Consider the following 27,537-nt stretch of genomic DNA (forward strand, 5'->3'; position numbering starts at 1 on the left):
CATTCTAGTGGTGTGTTCATACTAGTGGTGTGTTCATTCTAGTGGTGTGTTCATACTAGTGGTGTGTTCATACTAGTGGTGTGTTCATACTAGTGGTGTGTTCATTCTAGTGGTGTGTTCATACTAGTGGTGTGTTCATTCTAGTGGTGTGTTCATACTAGTGGTGTGTTCATACTAGTGGTGTGTTCATACTAGTGGTGTGTTCATACTAGTGGTGTGTTCATACTAGTGGTGTGTTCATTCTAGTGGTGTGATCATTCTAGTGGTGTGTTCATACTAGTGGTGTGTTCATTCTAGTGGTGTGATCATTCTAGTGGTGTGTTCATACTAGTGGTGTGTTCATACTAGTGGTGTGTTCATACTAGTGGTGTGTTCATTCTAGTGGTGTGATCATTCTAGTGGTGTGTTCATACTTGTGGTGTGTTCATTCTAATGGTGTGTTCATACTAGTGGTGTGTTCATTCTAGTGGTGTGATCATTCTAGTGGTGTGTTCATACTAGTGGTGTGTTCATACTAGTGGTCTGTTCATACTAGTGGTGTGATCATTCTAGTGGTGTGTTCATACTAGTGGTGTGTTCATTCTAGTGGTGTGATCATTCTAGTGGTGTGTTCATACTTGTGGTGTGTTCATTCTAATGGTGTGTTCATTCTAAGGGTGTGTTCGTACTAGTGGTGTGTTCATTCTAGTGGTGTGATCATTCTAGTGGTGTGTTCATACTAGTGGTGTGTTCATACTAGTGGTGTGTTCATACTAGTGGTGTGATCATTCTAGTGGTGTGTTCATACTAGTGGTGTGTTCATTCTAGTGGTGTGATCATTCTAGTGGTGTGTTCATACTAGTGGTGTGTTCATACTAGTGGTGTGTTCATTCTAGTGGTGTGATCATTCTAGTGGTGTGTTCATACTAGTGGTGTGTTCATTCTAGTGGTGTGATCATTCTAGTGGTGTGTTCATACTAGTGGTGTGTTCATACTAGTGGTGTGTTCATTCTAGTGGTGTGATCATTCTAGTGGTGTGTTCATACTTGTGGTGTGTTCATTCTAATGGTGTGTTCATTCTAATGGTGTGTTCATACTAGTGGTGTGTTCATTCTAGTGGCGTGATCATTCTAGTGGTGTGTTCATACTAGTGGTGTGTTCATACCAGTGGTGTGTTCATACTAGTGGTGTGTTCATACTAGTGGTGTGTTCATTCTAATGGTGTGTTCATACTAGTGGTGTGTTCATACTAGTGGTGTGTTCATACTAGTGGTGTGTTCATTCTAGTGGTGTGATCATTCTAGTGGTGTGTTCATACTAGTGGTGTGTTCATTCTAATGGTGTGTTCATTTTAAATGTGTGTGTTCATACTAGTGGTGTGTTCATTCTAGTGGTGTGATCATTCTAGTGGTGTGTTCATACTAGTGGTGTGTTCATACTAGTGGTGTGTTCATACTTGTGATATGTTCATTCTAATGGTGTGTTCATTCTAATGGTGTGAACATACTAGTGGTGTGTTCATTCTAGTGGTGTGTTCATACTAGTGGTGTGTTCATACTAGTGGTGTGTTCATACTAGTGGTGTGTTCATACTAGTGGTGTGTTCATTCTAGTGGTGTGTTCATACTAGTGGTGTGTTCATTCTAGTGGTGTGTTCATACTAGTGGTGTGTTCATACTAGTGGTGTGTTCATACTAGTGGTGTGTTCATACTAGTGGTGTGTTCATTCTAGTGGTGTGATCATTCTAGTGGTGTGTTCATACTAGTGGTGTGTTCATTCTAGTGGTGTGATCATTCTAGTGGTGTGTTCATACTAGTGGTGTGTTCATACTAGTGGTGTGTTCATACTAGTGGTGTGTTCATACTAGTGGTGTGATCATTCTAGTGGTGTGTTCATACTTGTGGTGTGTTCATTCTAATGGTGTGTTCATACTAGTGGTGTGTTCATTCTAGTGGTGTGATCATTCTAGTGGTGTGTTCATACTAGTGGTGTGTTCATACTAGTGGTCTGTTCATACTAGTGGTGTGATCATTCTAGTGGTGTGTTCATACTAGTGGTGTGTTCATTCTAGTGGTGTGATCATTCTAGTGGTGTGTTCATACTTGTGGTGTGTTCATTCTAATGGTGTGTTCATTCTAAGGGTGTGTTCGTACTAGTGGTGTGTTCATTCTAGTGGTGTGATCATTCTAGTGGTGTGTTCATACTAGTGGTGTGTTCATACTAGTGGTGTGTTCATACTAGTGGTGTGTTCATACTAGTGGTGTGTTCATTCTAGTGGTGTGATCATTCTAGTGGTGTGTTCATACTAGTGGTGTGTTCATACTAGTGGTGTGTTCATACTAGTGGTGTGTTCATTCTAGTGGTGTGATCATTCTAGTGGTGTGTTCATACTTGTGGTGTGTTCATTCTAATGGTGTGTTCATACTAGTGGTGTGTTCATTCTAGTGGTGTGATCATTCTAGTGGTGTGTTCATACTAGTGGTGTGTTCATACTAGTGGTCTGTTCATACTAGTGGTGTGATCATTCTAGTGGTGTGTTCATACTAGTGGTGTGTTCATTCTAGTGGTGTGATCATTCTAGTGGTGTGTTCATACTTGTGGTGTGTTCATTCTAATGGTGTGTTCATTCTAAGGGTGTGTTCGTACTAGTGGTGTGTTCATTCTAGTGGTGTGATCATTCTAGTGGTGTGTTCATACTAGTGGTGTGTTCATACTAGTGGTGTGTTCATACTAGTGGTGTGATCATTCTAGTGGTGTGTTCATACTAGTGGTGTGTTCATTCTAGTGGTGTGATCATTCTAGTGGTGTGTTCATACTAGTGGTGTGTTCATACTAGTGGTGTGTTCATTCTAGTGGTGTGATCATTCTAGTGGTGTGTTCATACTAGTGGTGTGTTCATTCTAGTGGTGTGATCATTCTAGTGGTGTGTTCATACTAGTGGTGTGTTCATACTAGTGGTGTGTTCATTCTAGTGGTGTGATCATTCTAGTGGTGTGTTCATACTTGTGGTGTGTTCATTCTAATGGTGTGTTCATTCTAATGGTGTGTTCATACTAGTGGTGTGTTCATTCTAGTGGCGTGATCATTCTAGTGGTGTGTTCATACTAGTGGTGTGTTCATACCAGTGGTGTGTTCATACTAGTGGTGTGTTCATACTAGTGGTGTGTTCATTCTAATGGTGTGTTCATACTAGTGGTGTGTTCATACTAGTGGTGTGTTCATACTAGTGGTGTGTTCATACTAGTGGTGTGTTCATTCTAGTGGTGTGATCATTCTAGTGGTGTGTTCATACTAGTGGTGTGTTCATTCTAATGGTGTGTTCATTTTAAATGTGTGTGTTCATACTAGTGGTGTGTTCATTCTAGTGGTGTGATCATTCTAGTGGTGTGTTCATACTAGTGGTGTGTTCATTCTAATGGTGTGTTCATACTAGTGGTGTGTTCATACCAGTGGTGTGTTCATTCAGGTGGTGTGATCATACTAGTGGTGTGTTCATACTAGTGGTGTGTTCATACTAGTGGTGTGTTCATTCTAGTGGTGTGATCATTCTAGTGGTGTGTTCATACTAGTGGTGTGTTCATACTAGTGGTGTGTTCATACTAGTGGTGTGTTCATTCTAGTGGTGTGATCATTCTAGTGGTGTGTTCATACTAGTGGTGTGTTCATTCTAGTGGTGTGATCATTCTAGTGGTGTGTTCATACTAGTGGTGTGTTCATACTAGTGGTGTGTTCATACTAGTGGTGTGTTCATTCTAGTGGTGTGATCATTCTAGTGGCGTGTTCATACTTGTGGTGTGTTCATTCTAATGGTGTGTTCATTGTAATGGTGTGTTCATACTAGTGGTGTGTTCATTCTAGTGGTGTGATCATTCTAGTGGTGTGTTCATACTAGTGGTGTGTTCATACCAGTGGTGTGTTCATACTAGTGGTGTGTTCATACTAGTGGTGTGTTCATTCTAATGGTGTGTTCATACTAGTGGTGTGTTCATACTAGTGGTGTGTTCATACTAGTGGTGTGTTCATACTAGTGGTGTGTTCATTCTAGTGGTGTGATCATTCTAGTGGTGTGTTCATACTAGTGGTGTGTTCATTCTAATGGTGTGTTCATTTTAAATGTGTGTGTTCATACTAGTGGTGTGTTCATTCTAGTGGTGTGATCATTCTAGTGGTGTGTTCTTACTAGTGGTGTGTTCATTCTAATGGTGTGTTCATACTAGTGGTGTGTTCATACCAGTGGTGTGTTCATTCAGGTGGTGTGATCATACTAGTGGTGTGTTCATACTAGTGGTGTGTTCATACTAGTGGTGTGTTCATACTAGTGGTGTGTTCATACTAGTGGTGTGTTCATTCTAGTGGTGTGATCATTCTAGTGGTGTGTTCATACTAGTGTTGTGTTCATTCTAATGGTGTGTTCATTTTAAATGTGTGTGTTCATACTAGTGGTGTGTTCATTCTAGTGGTGTGATCATTCTAGTGGTGTGTTCATACTAGTGGTGTGTTCATTCTAATGGTGTGTTCATACTAGTGGTGTGTTCATACCAGTGGTGTGTTCATTCAGTTGGTGTGATCATACTAGTGGTGTGTTCATACTGGTGGTGTGTTCATACTAGTGGTGTGTTCATACTAGTGGTGTGTTCATTCTAGTGGTGTGATCATTCTAGTGGTGTGTTCATACTAGTGGTGTGTTCATTCTAGTGGTGTGATCATTCTAGTGGTGTGTTCATACTAGTGGTGTGTTCATACTAGTGGTGTGATCATTCTAGTGGTGTGTTCATACTAGTGGTGTGATCATTCTAGTGGTGTGTTCATACTTCTGGTGTGTTCATTCTAATGGTGTGTTCATTCTAATGGTGTGTTCATACTAGTGGTGTGTTCATTCTAGTGGTGTGATCATTCTAGTGGTGTGTTCATACTAGTGGTGTGTTCATACTAGTGGTGTGTTCATACTAGTGGTGTGTTCATTCTAGTGGTGTGTTCATTCTAGTGGTGTGTTCATACTAGTGGTGTGTTCATTCTAGTGGTGTGATCATTCTAGTGGTGTGTTCATACTGGTGGTGTGTTCATACTAGTGGTGTGTTCATTCTAATGGTGTGTTCATACTAGTGGTGTGTTCATACTAGTGGTGTGTTCATACTAGTGGTGTGTTCATACTAGTGGTGTGTTCATTCTAGTGGTGTGATCATTCTAGTGGTGTGTTCATACTAGTGGTGTGTTCATTCTAATGGTGTGTTCATTTTAAATGTGTGTGTTCATACTAGTGGTGTGTTCATTCTAGTGGTGTGATCATTCTAGTGGTGTGTTCTTACTAGTGGTGTGTTCATTCTAATGGTGTGTTCATACTAGTGGTGTGTTCATACCAGTGGTGTGTTCATTCAGGTGGTGTGATCATACTAGTGGTGTGTTCATACTAGTGGTGTGTTCATACTAGTGGTGTGTTCATACTAGTGGTGTGTTCATACTAGTGGTGTGTTCATACTAGTGGTGTGTTCATTCTAGTGGTGTGATCATTCTAGTGGTGTGTTCATACTAGTGGTGTGTTCATACCAGTGGTGTGTTCATACTAGTGGTGTGTTCATACTAGTGGTGTGTTCATACTAGTGGTGTGTTCATTCTAATGGTGTGTTCATACTAGTGGTGTGTTCATACTAGTGGTGTGTTCATACTAGTGGTGTGTTCATACTAGTGGTGTGTTCATTCTAGTGGCGTGATCATTCTAGTGGTGTGTTCATACTAGTGGTGTGTTCATTCTAAATGTGTGTGTTCATACTAGTGGTGTGTTCATTCTAGTGGTGTGATCATTCTAGTGGTGTGTTCATACTAGTGGTGTGTTCATTCTAATGGTGTGTTCATACTAGTGGTGTGTTCATACCAGTGGTGTGTTCATTCAGTTGGTGTGATCATACTAGTGGTGTGTTCATACTAGTGGTGTGTTCATTCTAGTGGTGTGATCATTCTAGTGGTGTGTTCATACTAGTGGTGTGTTCATACCAGTGGTGTGTTCATACTAGTGGTGTGTTCATACTAGTGGTGTGTTCATACTAGTGGTGTGTTCATTCTAATGGTGTGTTCATACTAGTGGTGTGTTCATACTAGTGGTGTGTTCATTCTAGTGGTGTGATCATTCTAGTGGTGTGTTCATACTAGTGGTGTGTTCATTCTAATGGTGTGTTCATTTTAAATGTGTGTGTTCATACTAGTGGTGTGTTCATACCAGTGGTGTGTTCATTCAGGTGGTGTGATCATACTAGTGGTGTGTTCATACTAGTGGTGTGTTCATACTAGTGGTGTGTTCATACTAGTGGTGTGTTCATACTAGTGGTGTGTTCATTCTAGTGGTGTGATCATTCTAGTGGTGTGTTCATACTAGTGGTGTGTTCATTCTAATGGTGTGTTCATTTTAAATGTGTGTGTTCATACTAGTGGTGTGTTCATTCTAGTGGTGTGATCATTCTAGTGGTGTGTTCATACTAGTGGTGTGTTCATTCTAATGGTGTGTTCATACTAGTGGTGTGTTCATACCAGTGGTGTGTTCATTCAGTTGGTGTGATCATACTAGTGGTGTGTTCATACTAGTGGTGTGTTCATACTAGTGGTGTGTTAAATACTAGTGGTGTGTTCATACCAGATGTGTGTTCATACTAGTGGTGTGATCATTCTAATGGTGTGTTCATACTAGTGGTGTGTTCATACTAGTGGTGTGTTCATACTAATGGTGTGTTCATACTAGTGGTGTGATCATTCTAATGGTGTGTTCATTCTAATGGTGTGTTCATTCTAATGGTGTGTTCATACTAGTGGTGTGTTCATTCTAATGGTGTGTTCATACTAGTGGTGTGTTCATACTAGTGGTGTGTTCATTCTAGTGGTGTGTTCATACTAGTGGTGTGTTCATACTAGTGGTGTGATCATTCTAGTGGTGTGTTCATACTAGTGGTGTGTTCATACTAGTGGTGTGTTCATACTAGTGGTGTGTTCATTCTAGTGGTGTGATCATTCTAGTGGTGTGTTCATTCTAGTGGTGTGTTCATACTAGTGGTGTGATCATTCTAGTGGTGTGTTCATACTAGTGGTGTGTTCATTCTAGTTGTGTGATCATACTAGTGGTGTGTTCATACTAGTGGTGTGTTCATACTAGTGGTGTGTTCATACTAGTGGTGTGTTCATTCTAGTGGTGTGATCATTCTAGTGGTGTGTTCATACTAGTGGTGTGTTCATACTAGTGGTGTGTTCATACCAGTGGTGTGTTCATTCAGGTGGTGTGTTCATACTAGTGGTGTGTTCATACTAGTGGTGTGTTCATACTAGTGGTGTGTTCATACTAGTGGTGTGTTCATTCTAGTGGTGTGATCATTCTAGTGGTGTGTTCATACTAGTGGTGTGTTCATACCAGTGGTGTGTTCATACTAGTGGTGTGTTCATACTAGTGGTGTGTTCATACTAGTGGTGTGTTCATTCTAATGGTGTGTTCATACTAGTGGTGTGTTCATACTAGTGGTGTGTTCATACTAGTGGTGTGTTCATACTAGTGGTGTGTTCATTCTAGTGGTGTGATCATTCTAGTGGTGTGTTCATACTAGTGGTGTGTTCATTCTAAATGTGTGTGTTCATACTAGTGGTGTGTTCATTCTAGTGGTGTGATCATTCTAGTGGTGTGTTCATACTAGTGGTGTGTTCATTCTAATGGTGTGTTCATACTAGTGGTGTGTTCATACCAGTGGTGTGTTCATTCAGTTGGTGTGATCATACTAGTGGTGTGTTCATACTAGTGGTGTGTTCATTCTAGTGGTGTGATCATTCTAGTGGTGTGTTCATACTAGTGGTGTGTTCATACCAGTGGTGTGTTCATACTAGTGGTGTGTTCATACTAGTGGTGTGTTCATACTAGTGGTGTGTTCATTCTAATGGTGTGTTCATACTAGTGGTGTGTTCATACTAGTGGTGTGTTCATACTAGTGGTGTGTTCATACTAGTGGTGTGTTCATTCTAGTGGTGTGATCATTCTAGTGGTGTGTTCATACTAGTGGTGTGTTCATTCTAATTGTGTGTTCATTTTAAATGTGTGTGTTCATACTAGTGGTGTGTTCATACCAGTGGTGTGTTCATTCAGGTGGTGTGATCATACTAGTGGTGTGTTCATACTAGTGGTGTGTTCATACTAGTGGTGTGTTCATACTAGTGGTGTGTTCATACTAGTGGTGTGTTCATTCTAGTGGTGTGATCATTCTAGTGGTGTGTTCATACTAGTGGTGTGTTCATTCTAATGGTGTGTTCATTTTAAATGTGTGTGTTCATACTAGTGGTGTGTTCATTCTAGTGGTGTGATCATTCTAGTGGTGTGTTCATACTAGTGGTGTGTTCATTCTAATGGTGTGTTCATACTAGTGGTGTGTTCATACCAGTGGTGTGTTCATTCAGTTGGTGTGATCATACTAGTGGTGTGTTCATACTAGTGGTGTGTTCATACTAGTGGTGTGTTAAATACTAGTGGTGTGTTCATACCAGATGTGTGTTCATACTAGTGGTGTGATCATTCTAATGGTGTGTTCATACTAGTGGTGTGTTCATACTAGTGGTGTGTTCATACTAATGGTGTGTTCATACTAGTGGTGTGATCTTTCTAATGGTGTGTTCATTCTAATGGTGTGTTCATTCTAATGGTGTGTTCATACTAGTGGTGTGTTCATTCTAATGGTGTGTTCATACTAGTGGTGTGTTCATACTAGTGGTGTGTTCATTCTAGTGGTGTGTTCATACTAGTGGTGTGTTCATACTAGTGGTGTGATCATTCTAGTGGTGTGTTCATTCTAGTGGTGTGTTCATACTAGTGGTGTGATCATTCTAGTGGTGTGTTCATACTAGTGGTGTGTTCATTCTAGTGGTGTGATCATACTAGTGGTGTGTTCATACTAGTGGTGTGTTCATACTAGTGGTGTGTTCATACTAGTGGTGTGTTCATTCTAGTGGTGTGATCATTCTAGTGGTGTGTTCATACTAGTGGTGTGTTCATTCTAGTGGTGTGATCATTCTAGTGGTGTGTTCATACTAGTGGTGTGTTCATACTAGTGGTGTGTTCATACTGGTGGTGTGTTCATTCTTGTGGTGTGATCATTCTAGTGGTGTGTTCATACTTGTGGTGTGTTCATTCTAATGGTGTGTTCATTCTAATGGTGTGTTCATACTAGTGGTGTGTTCATTCTAGTGGTGTGATCATTCTAGTGGTGTGTTCATACTAGTGGTGTGTTCATTCTAATGGTGTGTTCATACTAGTGGTGTGTTCATACCAGTGGTGTGTTCATTCAGTTGGTGTGATCATACTAGTGGTGTGTTCATACTAGTGGTGTGTTCATACTAGTGGTGTGTTAAATACTAGTGGTGTGTTCATACCAGATGTGTGTTCATACTAGTGGTGTGATCATTCTAATGGTGTGTTCATACTAGTGGTGTGTTCATACTAGTGGTGTGTTCATACTAATGGTGTGTTCATACTAGTGGTGTGATCTTTCTAATGGTGTGTTCATTCTAATGGTGTGTTCATTCTAATGGTGTGTTCATACTAGTGGTGTGTTCATTCTAATGGTGTGTTCATACTAGTGGTGTGTTCAAACTAGTGGTGTGTTCATTCTAGTGGTGTGTTCATACTAGTGGTGTGTTCATACTAGTGGGGTGATCATTCTAGTGGTGTGTTCATACTAGTGGTGTGTTCATACTAGTGGTGTGTTCATTCTAGTGGTGTGATCATTCTAGTGGTGTGTTCATTCTAGTGGTGTGTTCATACTAGTGGTGTGATCATTCTAGTGGTGTGTTCATACTAGTGGTGTGTTCATTCTAGTGGTGTGATCATACTAGTGGTGTGTTCATACTAGTGGTGTGTTCATACTAGTGGTGTGTTCATACTAGTGGTGTGTTCATTCTAGTGGTGTGATCATTCTAGTGGTGTGTTCATACTAGTGGTGTGTTCATTCTAGTGGTGTGATCATTCTAGTGGTGTGTTCATACTAGTGGTGTGTTCATACTAGTGGTGTGTTCATACTGGTGGTGTGTTCATTCTTGTGGTGTGATCATTCTAGTGGTGTGTTCATACTTGTGGTGTGTTCATTCTAATGGTGTGTTCATTCTAATGGTGTGTTCATACTAGTGGTGTGTTCATTCTAGTGGTGTGATCATTCTAGTGGTGTGTTCATACTAGTGGTGTGTTCATACTAGTGGTGTGTTCATACTAGTGGTGTGATCATTCTAGTGGTGTGTTCATACTAGTGGTGTGTTCATTCTAGTGGTGTGATCATTCTAGTGGTGTGTTCATACTTGTGGTGTGTTCATTCTAATGGTGTGTTCATTCTAAGGGTTAGTTCATACTAGTGGTGTGTTCATTCTAGTGGTGTGATCATTCTAGTGGTGTGTTCATACTAGTGGTGTGTTCATACTAGTGGTGTGTTCATACTAGTGGTGTGATCATTCTAGTGGTGTGTTCATACTAGTGGTGTGTTCATTCTAGTGGTGTGATCATACTAGTGGTGTGTTCATACTAGTGGTGTGTTCATTCTAGTGGTGTGATCATTCTAGTGGTGTGTTCATACTAGTGGTGTGTTCATACTAGTGGTGTGTTCATACTAGTGGTGTGTTCATTCTAGTGGTGTGATCATTCTAGTGGTGTGTTCATACTTGTGGTGTGTTCATTCTAATGGTGTGTTCATTCTAATGGTGTGTTCATACTAGTGGTGTGTTCATTCTAGTGGTGTGATCATTCTAGTGGTGTGTTCATACTAGTGGTGTGTTCATACTAGTGGTGTGATCATTCTAGTGGTGTGTTCATACTAGTGGTGTGTTCATTCTAGTGGTGTGATCATACTAGTGGTGTGTTCATACTAGTGGTGTGTTCATACTAGTGGTGTGTTCATTCTAGTGGTGTGATCATTCTAGTGGTGTGTTCATACTAGTGGTGTGTTCATTCTAGTGGTGTGATCATTCTAGTGGTGTGTTCATACTAGTGGTGTGTTCATACTAGTGGTGTGTTCATACTAGTGGTGTGTTCATTCTAGTGGTGTGATCATTCTAGTGGTGTGTTCATACTTGTGGTGTGTTCATTCTAATGGTGTGTTCATTCTAATGGTGTGTTCATACTAGTGGTGTGTTCATTCTAGTGGTGTGATCATTCTAGTGGTGTGTTCATACTAGTGGTGTGTTCATACCAGTGGTGTGTTCATACTAGTGGTGTGTTCATACTAGTGGTGTGTTCATACTAGTGGTGTGTTCATTCTAATGATGTGTTCATACTAGTGGTGTGTTCATACTAGTGGTGTGTTCATACTAGTGGTGTGTTCATTCTAGTGGTGTGATCATTCTAGTGGTGTGTTCATACTAGTGGTGTGTTCATTCTAATGGTGTGTTCATACTAGTGGTGTGTTCATACCAGTGGTGTGTTCATTCAGTTGGTGTGATCATACTAGTGGTGTGTTCATACCAGTGGTGTGTTCATACTAGTGGTGTGTTCATACTAGTGGTGTGTTCATTCTAATGATGTGTTCATACTAGTGGTGTGTTCATACTAGTGGTGTGTTCATACTAGTGGTGTGTTCATTCTAGTGGTGTGATCATTCTAGTGGTGTGTTCATACTAGTGGTGTGTTCATTCTAATGGTGTGTTCATACTAGTGGTGTGTTCATACCAGTGGTGTGTTCATTCAGTTGGTGTGATCATACTAGTGGTGTGTTCATACTGGTGGTGTGTTCATTCTAGTGGTGTGATCATTCTAGTGGTGTGTTCATACTAGTGGTGTGTTCATTCTAGTGGTGTGTTCATACTAGTGGTGTGTTCATACTAGTGGTGTGATCATTCTAGTGGTGTGTTCATACTAGTGGTGTGATCATTCTAGTGGTGTGTTCATACTTGTGGTGTGTTCATTCTAATGGTGTGTTCATTCTAATGGTGTGTTCATACTAGTGGTGTGTTCATTCTAGTGGTGTGATCATTCTAGTGGTGTGTTCATACTAGTGGTGTGTTCATACTAGTGGTGTGTTCATTCTAGTGGTGTGTTCATTCTAGTGGTGTGTTCATACTAGTGGTGTGTTCATTCTAGTGGTGTGATCATTCTAGTGGTGTATTCATACTAGTGGTGTGTTCATACTAGTGGTGTGTTCATACTAGTGGTGTGATCATTCTAGTGGTGTGTTCATACTAGTGGTGTGTTCATTCTAGTGGTGTGATCATTCTAGTGGTGTGTTCATACTTGTGGTGTGTTCATTCTAATGGTGTGTTCATTCTAAGGGTGTGTTCATACTAGTGGTGTGTTCATTCTAGTGGTGTGATCATTCTAGTGGTGTGTTCATACTAGTGGTGTGTTCATACTAGTGGTGTGTTCATACTAGTGGTGTGATCATTCTAGTGGTGTGTTCATACTAGTGGTGTGTTCATTCTAGTGGTGTGATCATACTAGTGGTGTGTTCATACTAGTGGTGTGTTCATTCTAGTGGTGTGATCATTCTAGTGGTGTGTTCATACTAGTGGTGTGTTCATACTAGTGGTGTGTTCATACTAGTGGTGTGTTCATTCTAGTGGTGTGATCATTCTAGTGGTGTGTTCATACTTGTGGTGTGTTCATTCTAATGGTGTGTTCATTCTAATGGTGTGTTCATACTAGTGGTGTGTTCATTCTAGTGGTGTGATCATTCTAGTGGTGTGTTCATACTAGTGGTGTGTTCATACTAGTGGTGTGATCATTCTAGTGGTGTGTTCATACTAGTGGTGTGTTCATTCTAGTGGTGTGATCATACTAGTGGTGTGTTCATACTAGTGGTGTGTTCATACTAGTGGTGTGTTCATTCTAGTGGTGTGATCATTCTAGTGGTGTGTTCATTCTAGTGGTGTGATCATTCTAGTGGTGTGTTCATACTAGTGGTGTGTTCATACTAGTGGTGTGTTCATACTAGTGGTGTGTTCATTCTAGTGGTGTGATCATTCTAGTGGTGTGTTCATACTTGTGGTGTGTTCATTCTAATGGTGTGTTCATTCTAATGGTGTGTTCATACTAGTGGTGTGTTCATTCTAGTGGTGTGATCATTCTAGTGGTGTGTTCATACTAGTGGTGTGTTCATACCAGTGGTGTGTTCATACTAGTGGTGTGTTCATACTAGTGGTGTGTTCATACTAGTGGTGTGTTCATTCTAATGATGTGTTCATACTAGTGGTGTGTTCATACTAGTGGTGTGTTCATACTAGTGGTGTGTTCATTCTAGTGGTGTGATCATTCTAGTGGTGTGTTCATACTAGTGGTGTGTTCATTCTAATGGTGTGTTCATACTAGTGGTGTGTTCATACCAGTGGTGTGTTCATTCAGTTGGTGTGATCATACTAGTGGTGTGTTCATACCAGTGGTGTGTTCATACTAGTGGTGTGTTCATACTAGTGGTGTGTTCATTCTAATGATGTGTTCATACTAGTGGTGTGTTCATACTAGTGGTGTGTTCATACTAGTGGTGTGTTCATTCTAGTGGTGTGATCATTCTAGTGGTGTGTTCATACTAGTGGTGTGTTCATTCTAATGGTGTGTTCATACTAGTGGTGTGTTCATACCAGTGGTGTGTTCATTCAGTTGGTGTGATCATACTAGTGGTGTGTTCATACTGGTGGTGTGTTCATTCTAGTGGTGTGATCATTCTAGTGGTGTGTTCATACTAGTGGTGTGTTCATTCTAGTGGTGTGTTCATACTAGTGGTGTGTTCATACTAGTGGTGTGATCATTCTAGTGGTGTGTTCATACTAGTGGTGTGATCATTCTAGTGGTGTGTTCATACTTGTGGTGTGTTCATTCTAATGGTGTGTTCATTCTAATGGTGTGTTCATACTAGTGGTGTGTTCATTCTAGTGGTGTGATCATTCTAGTGGTGTGTTCATACTAGTGGTGTGTTCATACTAGTGGTGTGTTCATTCTAGTGGTGTGTTCATTCTAGTGGTGTGTTCATACTAGTGGTGTGTTCATTCTAGTGGTGTGATCATTCTAGTGGTGTGTTCATACTAGTGGTGTGTTCATACTAGTGGTGTGTTCATTCTAATGGTGTGTTCATACTAGTGGTGTGTTCATACTAGTGGTGTGTTCATACTAGTGGTGTGTTCATACTAGTGGTGTGTTCATTCTAGTGGTGTGATCATTCTAGTGGTGTGTTCATACTAGTGGTGTGTTCATTCTAATGGTGTGTTCATTTTAAATGTGTGTGTTCATACTAGTGGTGTGTTCATTCTAGTGGTGTGATCATTCTAGTGGTGTGTTCTTACTAGTGGTGTGTTCATTCTAATGGTGTGTTCATACTAGTGGTGTGTTCATACCAGTGGTGTGTTCATTCAGGTGGTGTGATCATACTAGTGGTGTGTTCATACTAGTGGTGTGTTCATACTAGTGGTGTGTTCATACTAGTGGTGTGTTCATACTAGTGGTGTGTTCATTCTAGTGGTGTGATCATTCTAGTGGTGTGTTCATACTAGTGGTGTGTTCATTCTAATGGTGTGTTCATACTAGTGGTGTGTTCATACTAGTGGTGTGTTCATACTAGTGGTGTGTTCATTCTAGTGGTGTGATCATTCTAGTGTTGTGTTCATACTAGTGGTGTGTTCATTCTAAATGTGTGTGTTCATACTAGTGGTCTGTTCATTCTAGTGGTGTGATCATTCTAGTGGTGTGTTCATACTAGTGGTGTGTTCATTCTAATGGTGTGTTCATACTAGTGGTGTGTTCATACCAGTGGTGTGTTCATTCAGTTGGTGTGATCATACTAGTGGTGTGTTCATACTAGTGGTGTGTTCATTCTAGTGGTGTGATCATTCTAGTGGTGTGTTCATACTAGTGGTGTGTTCATACAAGTGGTGTGTTCATACTAGTGGTGTGTTCATACTAGTGGTGTGTTCATACTAGTGGTGTGTTCATTCTAATGGTGTGTTCATACTAGTGGTGTGTTCATACTAGTGGTGTGTTCATACTAGTGGTGTGTTCATACTAGTGGTGTGTTCATTCTAGTGGTGTGATCATTCTAGTGGTGTGTTCATACTAGTGGTGTGTTCATTCTAATGGTGTGTTCATTTTAAATGTGTGTGTTCATACTAGTGGTGTGTTCATACCAGTGGTGTGTTCATTCAGGTGGTGTGATCATACTAGTGGTGTGTTCATACTAGTGGTGTGTTCATACTAGTGGTGTGTTCATACTAGTGGTGTGTTCATACTAGTGGTGTGTTCATTCTAGTGGTGTGATCATTCTAGTGGTGTGTTCATACTAGTGGTGTGTTCATTCTAATGGTGTGTTCATTTTAAATGTGTGTGTTCATACTAGTGGTGTGTTCATTCTAGTGGTGTGATCATTCTAATGGTGTGTTCATACTAGTGGTGTGTTCATACTAGTGGTGTGATCATTCTAGTGGTGTGTTCATACTAGTGGTGTGATCATTCTAGTGGTGTGTTCATACTTGTGGTGTGTTCATTCTAATGGTGTGTTCATACTAGTGGTGTGTTCATTCTAATGGTGTGTTCATACTAGTGGTGTGTTCATACCAGTGGTGTGTTCATTCAGTTGGTGTGATCATACTAGTGGTGTGTTCATACTAGTGGTGTGTTCATACTAGTGGTGTGTTCATACTGGTGGTGTGTTCATTCTAGTGGTGTGATCATTCTAGTGGTGTGTTCATACTAGTGGTGTGTTCATTCAAGTGGTGTGATCATTCTAGTGGTGTGTTCATACTAGTGGTGTGTTCATACTAGTGGTGTGATCATTCTAGTGGTGTGTTCATACTAGTGGTGTGATCATTCTAGTGGTGTGTTCATACTTGTGGTGTGTTCATTCTAATGGTGTGTTCATTCTAATGGTGTGTTCATACTAGTGGTGTGTTCATTCTAGTGGTGTGATCATTCTAGTGGTGTGTTCATACTAGTGGTGTGTTCATACTAGTGGTGTGTTCATACTAGTGGTGTGTTCATTCTAGTGGTGTGTTCATTCTAGTGGTGTGTTCATACTAGTGGTGTGTTCATTCTAGTGGTGTGATCATTCTAGTGGTGTGTTCATACTAGTGGTGTGTTCATACTAGTGGTGTGTTCATTCTAATGGTGTGTTCATACTAGTGGTGTGTTCATACTAGTGGTGTGTTCATACTAGTGGTGTGTTCATACTAGTGGTGTGTTCATTCTAGTGGTGTGATCATTCTAGTGGTGTGTTCATACTAGTGGTGTGTTCATTCTAATGGTGTGTTCATTTTAAATGTGTGTGTTCATACTAGTGGTGTGTTCATTCTAGTGGTGTGATCATTCTAGTGGTGTGTTCTTACTAGTGGTGTGTTCATTCTAATGGTGTGTTCATACTAGTGGTGTGTTCATACCAGTGGTGTGTTCATTCAGGTGGTGTGATCATACTAGTGGTGTGTTCATACTAGTGGTGTGTTCATACTAGTGGTGTGTTCATACTAGTGGTGTGTTCATACTAGTGGTGTGTTCATTCTAGTGGTGTGATCATTCTAGTGGTGTGTTCATACTAGTGGTGTGTTCATTCTAATGGTGTGTTCATACTAGTGGTGTGTTCATACTAGTGGTGTGTTCATACTAGTGGTGTGTTCATTCTAGTGGTGTGTTCATTCTAGTGGTGTGTTCATACTAGTGGTGTGTTCATTCTAGTGGTGTGATCATTCTAGTGGTGTGTTCATACTAGTGGTGTGTTCATACTAGTGGTGTGTTCATTCTAATGGTGTGTTCATACTAGTGGTGTGTTCATACTAGTGGTGTGTTCATACTAGTGGTGTGTTCATACTAGTGGTGTGTTCATTCTAGTGGTGTGATCATTCTAGTGGTGTGTTCATACTAGTGGTGTGTTCATTCTAATGGTGTGTTCATTTTAAATGTGTGTGTTCATACTAGTGGTGTGTTCATTCTAGTGGTGTGATCATTCTAGTGGTGTGTTCTTACTAGTGGTGTGTTCATTCTAATGGTGTGTTCATACTAGTGGTGTGTTCATACCAGTGGTGTGTTCATTCAGGTGGTGTGATCATACTAGTGGTGTGTTCATACTAGTGGTGTGTTCATACTAGTGGTGTGTTCATACTAGTGGTGTGTTCATACTAGTGGTGTGTTCATTCTAGTGGTGTGATCATTCTAGTGGTGTGTTCATACTAGTGGTGTGTTCATTCTAATGGTGTGTTCATACTAGTGGTGTGTTCATACTAGTGGTGTGTTCATACTAGTGGTGTGTTCATACTAGTGGTGTGTTCATTCTAATGGTGTGTTCATTTTAAATGTGTGTGTTCATACTAGTGGTGTGTTCATTCTAGTGGTGTGATCATTCTAATGGTGTGTTCATACTAGTGGTGTGTTCATACTAGTGGTGTGATCATTCTAGTGGTGTGTTCATACTAGTGGTGTGATCATTCTAGTGGTGTGTTCATACTTGTGGTGTGTTCATTCTAATGGTGTGTTCATACTAGTGGTGTGTTCATTCTAATGGTGTGTTCATACTAGTGGTGTGTTCATACCAGTGGTGTGTTCATTCAGTTGGTGTGATCATACTAGTGGTGTGTTCATACTAGTGGTGTGTTCATACTAGTGGTGTGTTCATACTGGTGGTGTGTTCATTCTAGTGGTGTGATCATTCTAGTGGTGTGTTCATACTAGTGGTGTGTTCATTCAAGTGGTGTGATCATTCTAGTGGTGTGTTCATACTAGTGGTGTGTTCATACTAGTGGTGTGATCATTCTAGTGGTGTGTTCATACTAGTGGTGTGATCATTCTAGTGGTGTGTTCATACTTGTGGTGTGTTCATTCTAATGGTGTGTTCATTCTAATGGTGTGTTCATACTAGTGGTGTGTTCATTCTAGTGGTGTGATCATTCTAGTGGTGTGTTCATACTAGTGGTGTGTTCATACTAGTGGTGTGTTCATACTAGTGGTGTGTTCATTCTAGTGGTGTGTTCATTCTAGTGGTGTGTTCATACTAGTGGTGTGTTCATTCTAGTGGTGTGATCATTCTAGTGGTGTGTTCATACTAGTGGTGTGTTCATACTAGTGGTGTGTTCATTCTAATGGTGTGTTCATACTAGTGGTGTGTTCATACTAGTGGTGTGTTCATACTAGTGGTGTGTTCATACTAGTGGTGTGTTCATTCTAGTGGTGTGATCATTCTAGTGGTGTGTTCATACTAGTGGTGTGTTCATTCTAATGGTGTGTTCATTTTAAATGTGTGTGTTCATACTAGTGGTGTGTTCATTCTAGTGGTGTGATCATTCTAGTGGTGTGTTCTTACTAGTGGTGTGTTCATTCTAATGGTGTGTTCATACTAGTGGTGTGTTCATACCAGTGGTGTGTTCATTCAGGTGGTGTGATCATACTAGTGGTGTGTTCATACTAGTGGTGTGTTCATACTAGTGGTGTGTTCATACTAGTGGTGTGTTCATACTAGTGGTGTGTTCATTCTAGTGGTGTGATCATTCTAGTGGTGTGTTCATACTAGTGGTGTGTTCATTCTAATGGTGTGTTCATACTAGTGGTGTGTTCATACTAGTGGTGTGTTCATACTAGTGGTGTGTTCATTCTAGTGGTGTGTTCATTCTAGTGGTGTGTTCATACTAGTGGTGTGTTCATTCTAGTGGTGTGATCATTCTAGTGGTGTGTTCATACTAGTGGTGTGTTCATACTAGTGGTGTGTTCATTCTAATGGTGTGTTCATACTAGTGGTGTGTTCATACTAGTGGTGTGTTCATACTAGTGGTGTGTTCATACTAGTGGTGTGTTCATTCTAGTGGTGTGATCATTCTAGTGGTGTGTTCATACTAGTGGTGTGTTCATTCTAATGGTGTGTTCATTTTAAATGTGTGTGTTCATACTAGTGGTGTGTTCATTCTAGTGGTGTGATCATTCTAGTGGTGTGTTCTTACTAGTGGTGTGTTCATTCTAATGGTGTGTTCATACTAGTGGTGTGTTCATACCAGTGGTGTGTTCATTCAGGTGGTGTGATCATACTAGTGGTGTGTTCATACTAGTGGTGTGTTCATACTAGTGGTGTGTTCATACTAGTGGTGTGTTCATACTAGTGGTGTGTTCATTCTAGTGGTGTGATCATTCTAGTGGTGTGTTCATACTAGTGGTGTGTTCATTCTAATGGTGTGTTCATACTAGTGGTGTGTTCATACTAGTGGTGTGTTCATACTAGTGGTGTGTTCATTCTAGTGGTGTGATCATTCTAGTGTTGTGTTCATACTAGTGGTGTGTTCATTCTAAATGTGTGTGTTCATACTAGTGGTCTGTTCATTCTAGTGGTGTGATCATTCTAGTGGTGTGTTCATACTAGTGGTGTGTTCATTCTAATGGTGTGTTCATACTAGTGGTGTGTTCATACCAGTGGTGTGTTCATTCAGTTGGTGTGATCATACTAGTGGTGTGTTCATACTAGTGGTGTGTTCATTCTAGTGGTGTGATCATTCTAGTGGTGTGTTCATACTAGGGGTGTGTTCATACAAGTGGTGTGTTCATACTAGTGGTGTGTTCATACTAGTGGTGTGTTCATACTAGTGGTGTGTTCATTCTAATGGTGTGTTCATACTAGTGGTGTGTTCATACTAGTGGTGTGTTCATACTAGTGGTGTGTTCATACTAGTGGTGTGTTCATTCTAGTGGTGTGATCATTCTAGTGGTGTGTTCATACTAGTGGTGTGTTCATTCTAATGGTGTGTTCATTTTAAATGTGTGTGTTCATACTAGTGGTGTGTTCATACCAGTGGTGTGTTCATTCAGGTGGTGTGATCATACTAGTGGTGTGTTCATACTAGTGGTGTGTTCATACTAGTGGTGTGTTCATACTAGTGGTGTGTTCATACTAGTGGTGTGTTCATTCTAGTGGTGTGATCATTCTAGTGGTGTGTTCATACTAGTGGTGTGTTCATTCTAATGGTGTGTTCATACTAGTGGTGTGTTCATACTAGTGGTGTGATCATTCTAGTGGTGTGATCATACTAGTGGTGTGTTCATACTAGTGGTGTGTTCATACTAGTGGTGTGTTAAATACTAGTGGTGTGTTCATACCAGATGTGTGTTCATACTAGTGGTGTGATCATTCTAATGGTGTGTTCATACTAGTGGTGTGTTCATACTAGTGGTGTGTTCATACTAATGGTGTGTTCATACTAGTGGTGTGATCATTCTAATGGTGTGTTCATTCTAATGGTGTGTTCATTCTAATGGTGTGTTCATACTAGTGGTGTGTTCATTCTAATGGTGTGTTCATACTAGTGGTGTGTTCATACTAGTGGTGTGTTCATTCTAGTGGTGTGTTCATACTAGTGGTGTGTTCATACTAGTGGTGTGATCATTCTAGTGGTGTGTTCATACTAGTGGTGTGTTCATACTAGTGGTGTGTTCATACTAGTGGTGTGTTCATTCTAGTGGTGTGATCATTCTAGTGGTGTGTTCATTCTAGTGGTGTGTTCATACTAGTGGTGTGATCATTCTAGTGGTGTGTTCATACTAGTGGTGTGTTCATTCTAGTGGTGTGATCATACTAGTGGTGTGTTCATACTAGTGGTGTGTTCATACTAGTGGTGTGTTCATACTAGTGGTGTGTTCATTCTAGTGGTGTGATCATTCTAGTGGTGTGTTCATACTAGTGGTGTGTTCATACTAGTGGTGTGTTCATTCTAATGGTGTGTTCATACTAGTGGTGTGTTCATACTAGTGGTGTGTTCATACTAGTGGTGTGTTCATACTAGTGGTGTGTTCATTCTAGTGGTGTGATCATTCTAGTGGTGTGTTCATACTAGTGGTGTGTTCATTCTAATGGTGTGTTCATTTTAAATGTGTGTGTTCATACTAGTGGTGTGTTCATTCTAGTGGTGTGATCATTCTAGTGGTGTGTTCTTACTAGTGGTGTGTTCATTCTAATGGTGTGTTCATACTAGTGGTGTGTTCATACCAGTGGTGTGTTCATTCAGGTGGTGTGATCATACTAGTGGTGTGTTCATACTAGTGGTGTGTTCATACTAGTGGTGTGTTCATACTAGTGGTGTGTTCATACTAGTGGTGTGTTCATTCTAGTGGTGTGATCATTCTAGTGGTGTGTTCATACTAGTGGTGTGTTCATTCTAATGGTGTGTTCATACTAGTGGTGTGTTCATACTAGTGGTGTGTTCATACTAGTGGTGTGTTCATTCTAGTGGTGTGTTCATTCTAGTGGTGTGTTCATACTAGTGGTGTGTTCATTCTAGTGGTGTGATCATTCTAGTGGTGTGTTCATACTAGTGGTGTGTTCATACTAGTGGTGTGTTCATTCTAATGGTGTGTTCATACTAGTGGTGTGTTCATACTAGTGGTGTGTTCATACTAGTGGTGTGTTCATACTAGTGGTGTGTTCATTCTAGTGGTGTGATCATTCTAGTGGTGTGTTCATACTAGTGGTGTGTTCATTCTAATGGTGTGTTCATTTTAAATGTGTGTGTTCATACTAGTGGTGTGTTCATTCTAGTGGTGTGATCATTCTAGTGGTGTGTTCTTACTAGTGGTGTGTTCATTCTAATGGTGTGTTCATACTAGTGGTGTGTTCATACCAGTGGTGTGTTCATTCAGGTGGTGTGATCATACTAGTGGTGTGTTCATACTAGTGGTGTGTTCATACTAGTGGTGTGTTCATACTAGTGGTGTGTTCATACTAGTGGTGTGTTCATTCTAGTGGTGTGATCATTCTAGTGGTGTGTTCATACTAGTGGTGTGTTCATTCTAATGGTGTGTTCATACTAGTGGTGTGTTCATACTAGTGGTGTGTTCATACTAGTGGTGTGTTCATTCTAGTGGTGTGATCATTCTAGTGTTGTGTTCATACTAGTGGTGTGTTCATTCTAAATGTGTGTGTTCATACTAGTGGTCTGTTCATTCTAGTGGTGTGATCATTCTAGTGGTGTGTTCATACTAGTGGTGTGTTCATTCTAATGGTGTGTTCATACTAGTGGTGTGTTCATACCAGTGGTGTGTTCATTCAGTTGGTGTGATCATACTAGTGGTGTGTTCATACTAGTGGTGTGTTCATTCTAGTGGTGTGATCATTCTAGTGGTGTGTTCATACTAGGGGTGTGTTCATACAAGTGGTGTGTTCATACTAGTGGTGTGTTCATACTAGTGGTGTGTTCATACTAGTGGTGTGTTCATTCTAATGGTGTGTTCATACTAGTGGTGTGTTCATACTAGTGGTGTGTTCATACTAGTGGTGTGTTCATACTAGTGGTGTGTTCATTCTAGTGGTGTGATCATTCTAGTGGTGTGTTCATACTAGTGGTGTGTTCATTCTAATGGTGTGTTCATTTTAAATGTGTGTGTTCATACTAGTGGTGTGTTCATTCTAGTGGTGTGATCATTCTAGTGGTGTGTTCATACTAGTGGTGTGTTCATACTAGTGGTGTGTTCATTCTAATGGTGTGTTCATACTAGTGGTGTGTTCATACTAGTGGTGTGTTCATACTAGTGGTGTGTTCATACTAGTGGTGTGTTCATTCTAGTGGTGTGATCATTCTAGTGGTGTGTTCATACTAGTGGTGTGTTCATTCTAATGGTGTGTTCATTTTAAATGTGTGTGTTCATACTAGTGGTGTGTTCATTCTAGTGGTGTGATCATTCTAGTGGTGTGTTCTTACTAGTGGTGTGTTCATTCTAATGGTGTGTTCATACTAGTGGTGTGTTCATACCAGTGGTGTGTTCATTCAGGTGGTGTGATCATACTAGTGGTGTGTTCATACTAGTGGTGTGTTCATACTAGTGGTGTGTTCATACTAGTGGTGTGTTCATACTAGTGGTGTGTTCATTCTAGTGGTGTGATCATTCTAGTGGTGTGTTCATACTAGTGGTGTGTTCATTCTAATGGTGTGTTCATACTAGTGGTGTGTTCATACTAGTGGTGTGTTCATACTAGTGGTGTGTTCATTCTAGTGGTGTGATCATTCTAGTGTTGTGTTCATACTAGTGGTGTGTTCATTCTAAATGTGTGTGTTCATACTAGTGGTCTGTTCATTCTAGTGGTGTGATCATTCTAGTGGTGTGTTCATACTAGTGGTGTGTTCATTCTAATGGTGTGTTCATACTAGTGGTGTGTTCATACCAGTGGTGTGTTCATTCAGTTGGTGTGATCATACTAGTGGTGTGTTCATACTAGTGGTGTGTTCATTCTAGTGGTGTGATCATTCTAGTGGTGTGTTCATACTAGGGGTGTGTTCATACAAGTGGTGTGTTCATACTAGTGGTGTGTTCATACTAGTGGTGTGTTCATACTAGTGGTGTGTTCATTCTAATGGTGTGTTCATACTAGTGGTGTGTTCATACTAGTGGTGTGTTCATACTAGTGGTGTGTTCATACTAGTGGTGTGTTCATTCTAGTGGTGTGATCATTCTAGTGGTGTGTTCATACTAGTGGTGTGTTCATTCTAATGGTGTGTTCATTTTAAATGTGTGTGTTCATACTAGTGGTGTGTTCATACCAGTGGTGTGTTCATACAGGTGGTGTGATCATACTAGTGGTGTGTTCATACTAGTGGTGTGTTCATACTAGTGGTGTGTTCATACTAGTGGTGTGTTCATACTAGTGGTGTGTTCATTCTAGTGGTGTGATCATTCTAGTGGTGTGTTCATACTAGTGGTGTGTTCATTCTAATGGTGTGTTCATACTAGTGGTGTGTTCATACTAGTGGTGTGATCATTCTAGTGGTGTGTTCATACTTGTGGTGTGTTCATTCTAGTGGTGTGTTCATACTAGTGGTGTGATCATTCTAGTGGTGTGTTCATACTAGTGGTGTGTTCATTCTAGTGGTGTGATCATACTAGTGGTGTGTTCATACTAGTGGTGTGTTCATACTAGTGGTGTGTTCATACTAGTGGTGTGTTCATTCTAGTGGTGTGATCATTCTAGTGGTGTGTTCATACTAGTGGTGTGTTCATTCTAGTGGTGTGATCATTCTAGTGGTGTGTTCATACTAGTGGTGTGTTCATACTAGTGGTGTGTTCATACTAGTGGTGTGTTCATTCTTGTGGTGTGATCATTCTAGTGGTGTGTTCATACTTGTGGTGTGTTCATTCTAATGGTGTGCTCATTCTAATGGTGTGTTCATACCAGTGGTGTGTTCATTCTAGTGGTGTGATCATTCTAGTGGTGTGTTCATACTAGTGGTGTGTTCATACTAGTGGTGTGTTCATTCTAGTGGTGTGATCATTCTAGTGGTGTGTTCATACTTGTGGTGTGTTCATTCTAATGGTGTGTTCATTCTAAGGGTGTGTTCATACTAGTGGTGTGTTCATTCTAGTGGTGTGATCATTCTAGTGGTGTGTTCATACTAGTGGTGTGTTCATACTAGTGGTGTGTTCATACTAGTGGTGTGATCATTCTAGTGGTGTGTTCATACTAGTGGTGTGTTCATTCTAGTGGTGTGATCATACTAGTGGTGTGTTCATACTAGTGGTGTGTTCATTCTAGTGGTGTGATCATTCTAGTGGTGTGTTCATACTAGTGGTGTGTTCATACTAGTGGTGTGTTCATACTAGTGGTGTGTTCATTCTAGTGGTGTGATCATTCTAGTGGTGTGTTCATACTTGTGGTGTGTTCATTCTAATGGTGTGTTCATTCTAATGGTGTGTTCATACTAGTGGTGTGTTCATTCTAGTGGTGTGATCATTCTAGTGGTGTGTTCATACTAGTGGTGTGTTCATTCTAATGGTGTGTTCATACTAGTGGTGTGTTCATACCAGTGGTGTGTTCATTCAGTTGGTGTGATCATACTAGTGGTGTGTTCATACTAGTGGTGTGTTCATACTAGTGGTGTGTTAAATACTAGTGGTGTGTTCATACCAGATGTGTGTTCATACTAGTGGTGTGATCATTCTAATGGTGTGTTCATACTAGTGGTGTGTTCATACTAGTGGTGTGTTCATACTAATGGTGTGTTCATACTAGTGGTGTGATCATTCTAATGGTGTGTTCATTCTAATGGTGTGTTCATTCTAATGGTGTGTTCATACTAGTGGTGTGTTCATTCTAATGGTGTGTTCATACTAGTGGTGTGTTCATACTAGTGGTGTGTTCATTCTAGTGGTGTGTTCATACTAGTGGTGTGTTCATACTAGTGGTGTGTTCATTCTAGTGGTGTGTTCATACTAGTGGTGTGTTCATACTAGTGGTGTGTTCATACTAGTGGTGTGTTCATTCTAGTGGTGTGATCATTCTAGTGGTGTGTTCATTCTAGTGGTGTGTTCATACTAGTGGTGTGATCATTCTAGTGGTGTGTTCATACTAGTGGTGTGTTCATTCTAGTGGTGTGATCATACTAGTGGTGTGTTCATACTAGTGGTGTGTTCATACTAGTGGTGTGTTCATACTAGTGGTGTGTTCATTCTAGTGGTGTGATCATTCTAGTGGTGTGTTCATACTAGTGGTGTGTTCATTCTAGTGGTGTGATCATTCTAGTGGTGTGTTCATACTAGTGGTGTGTTCATACTAGTGGTGTGTTCATACTAGTGGTGTGTTCATTCTTGTGGTGTGATCATTCTAGTGGTGTGTTCATACTTGTGGTGTGTTCATTATAATGGTGTGTTCATTCTAATGGTGTGTTCATACTAGTGGTGTGTTCATTCTAGTGGTGTGATCATTCTAGTGGTGTGTTCATACTAGTGGTGTGTTCATACTAGTGGTGTGTTCATTCTAGTGGTGTGATCATTCTAGTGGTGTGTTCATACTTGTGGTGTGTTCATTCTAATGGTGTATTCATTCTAAGGGTGTGTTCATACTAGTGGTGTGTTCATTCTAGTGGTGTGATCATTCTAGTGGTGTGTTCATACTAGTGGTGTGTTCATACTAGTGGTGTGTTCATACTAGTGGTGTGATCATTCTAGTGGTGTGTTCATACTAGTGGTGTGTTCATTCTAGTGGTGTGATCATACTAGTGGTGTGTTCATACTAGTGGTGTGTTCATTCTAGTGGTGTGATCATTCTACTGGTGTGTTCATACTAGTGGTGTGTTCATACTAGTGGTGTGTTCATACTAGTGGTGTGTTCATTCTAGTGGTGTGATCATTCTAGTGGTGTGTTCATACTTGTGGTGTGTTCATTCTAATGGTGTGTTCATTCTAATGGTGTGTTCATACTAGTGGTGTGTTCATTCTAGTGGTGTGATCATTCTAGTGGTGTGTTCATACTAGTGGTGTGTTCATACTAGTGGTGTGATCATTCTAGTGGTGTGTTCATACTAGTGGTGTGTTCATTCTAGTGGTGTGATCATACTAGTGGTGTGTTCATACTAGTGGTGTGTTCATACTAGTGGTGCGTTCATACTAGTGGTGTGTTCATTCTAGTGGTGTGATCATTCTAGTGGTGTGTTCATACTAGTGGTGTGTTCATTCTAGTGGTGTGATCATTCTAGTGGTGTGTTCATACTAGTGGTGTGTTCATACTAGTGGTGTGTTCATACTAGTGGTGTGTTCATTCTAGTGGTGTGATCATTCTAGTGGTGTGTTCATACTTGTGGCGTGTTCATTCTAGTGGTGTGATCATACTAGTGGTGTGTTAAATACTAGTGGTGTGTTCATACCAGATGTGTGTTCATACTAGTGGTGTGATCATTCTAATGGTGTGTTCATACTAGTGGTGTGTTCATACTAGTGGTGTGTTCATTCTAATGGTGTGTTCATACTAGTGGTGTGTTCATACCAGTGGTGTGTTCATTCAGTTGGTGTGATCATACTAGTGGTGTGTTCATACTAGTGGTGTGTTCATACTAGTGGTGTGTTAAATACTAGTGGTGTGTTCATACCAGATGTGTGTTCATACTAGTGGTGTGATCATTCTAATGGTGTGTTCATACTAGTGGTGTGTTCATACTAGTGGTGTGTTCATACTAATGGTGTGTTCATACTAGTGGTGTGATCATTCTAATGGTGTGTTCATTCTAATGGTGTGTTCATTCTAATGGTGTGTTCATACTAGTGGTGTGTTCATTCTAATGGTGTGTTCATACTAGTGGTGTGTTCATACTAGTGGTGTGTTCATTCTAGTGGTGTGTTCATACTAGTGGTGTGTTCATACTAGTGGTGTGATCATTCTAGTGGTGTGTTCATACTAGTGGTGTGTTCATACTAGTGGTGTGTTCATACTAGTGGTGTGTTCATTCTAGTGGTGTGATCATTCTAGTGGTGTGTTCATTCTAGTGGTGTGTTCATACTAGTGGTGTGATCATTCTAGTGGTGTGTTCATACTAGTGGTGTGTTCATTCTAGTGGTGTGATCATACTAGTGGTGTGTTCATACTAGTGGTGTGTTCATACTAGTGGTGTGTTCATACTAGTGGTGTGTTCATTCTAGTGGTGTGATCATTCTAGTGGTGTGTTCATACTAGTGGTGTGTTCATTCTAGTGGTGTGATCATTCTAGTGGTGTGTTCATACTAGTGGTGTGTTCATACTAGTGGTGTGTTCATACTAGTGGTGTGTTCATTCTTGTGGTGTGATCATTCTAGTGGTGTGTTCATTCTAGTGGTGTGATCATTCTAGTGGTGTGTTCATACTTGTGGTGTGTTCATTCTAATGGTGTATT

This window comes from Oncorhynchus clarkii, chromosome 8 (assembly GCF_045791955.1).
Source record: "Oncorhynchus clarkii lewisi isolate Uvic-CL-2024 chromosome 8, UVic_Ocla_1.0, whole genome shotgun sequence".
In the NCBI taxonomy this organism is placed as follows: domain Eukaryota; kingdom Metazoa; phylum Chordata; class Actinopteri; order Salmoniformes; family Salmonidae; genus Oncorhynchus; species Oncorhynchus clarkii.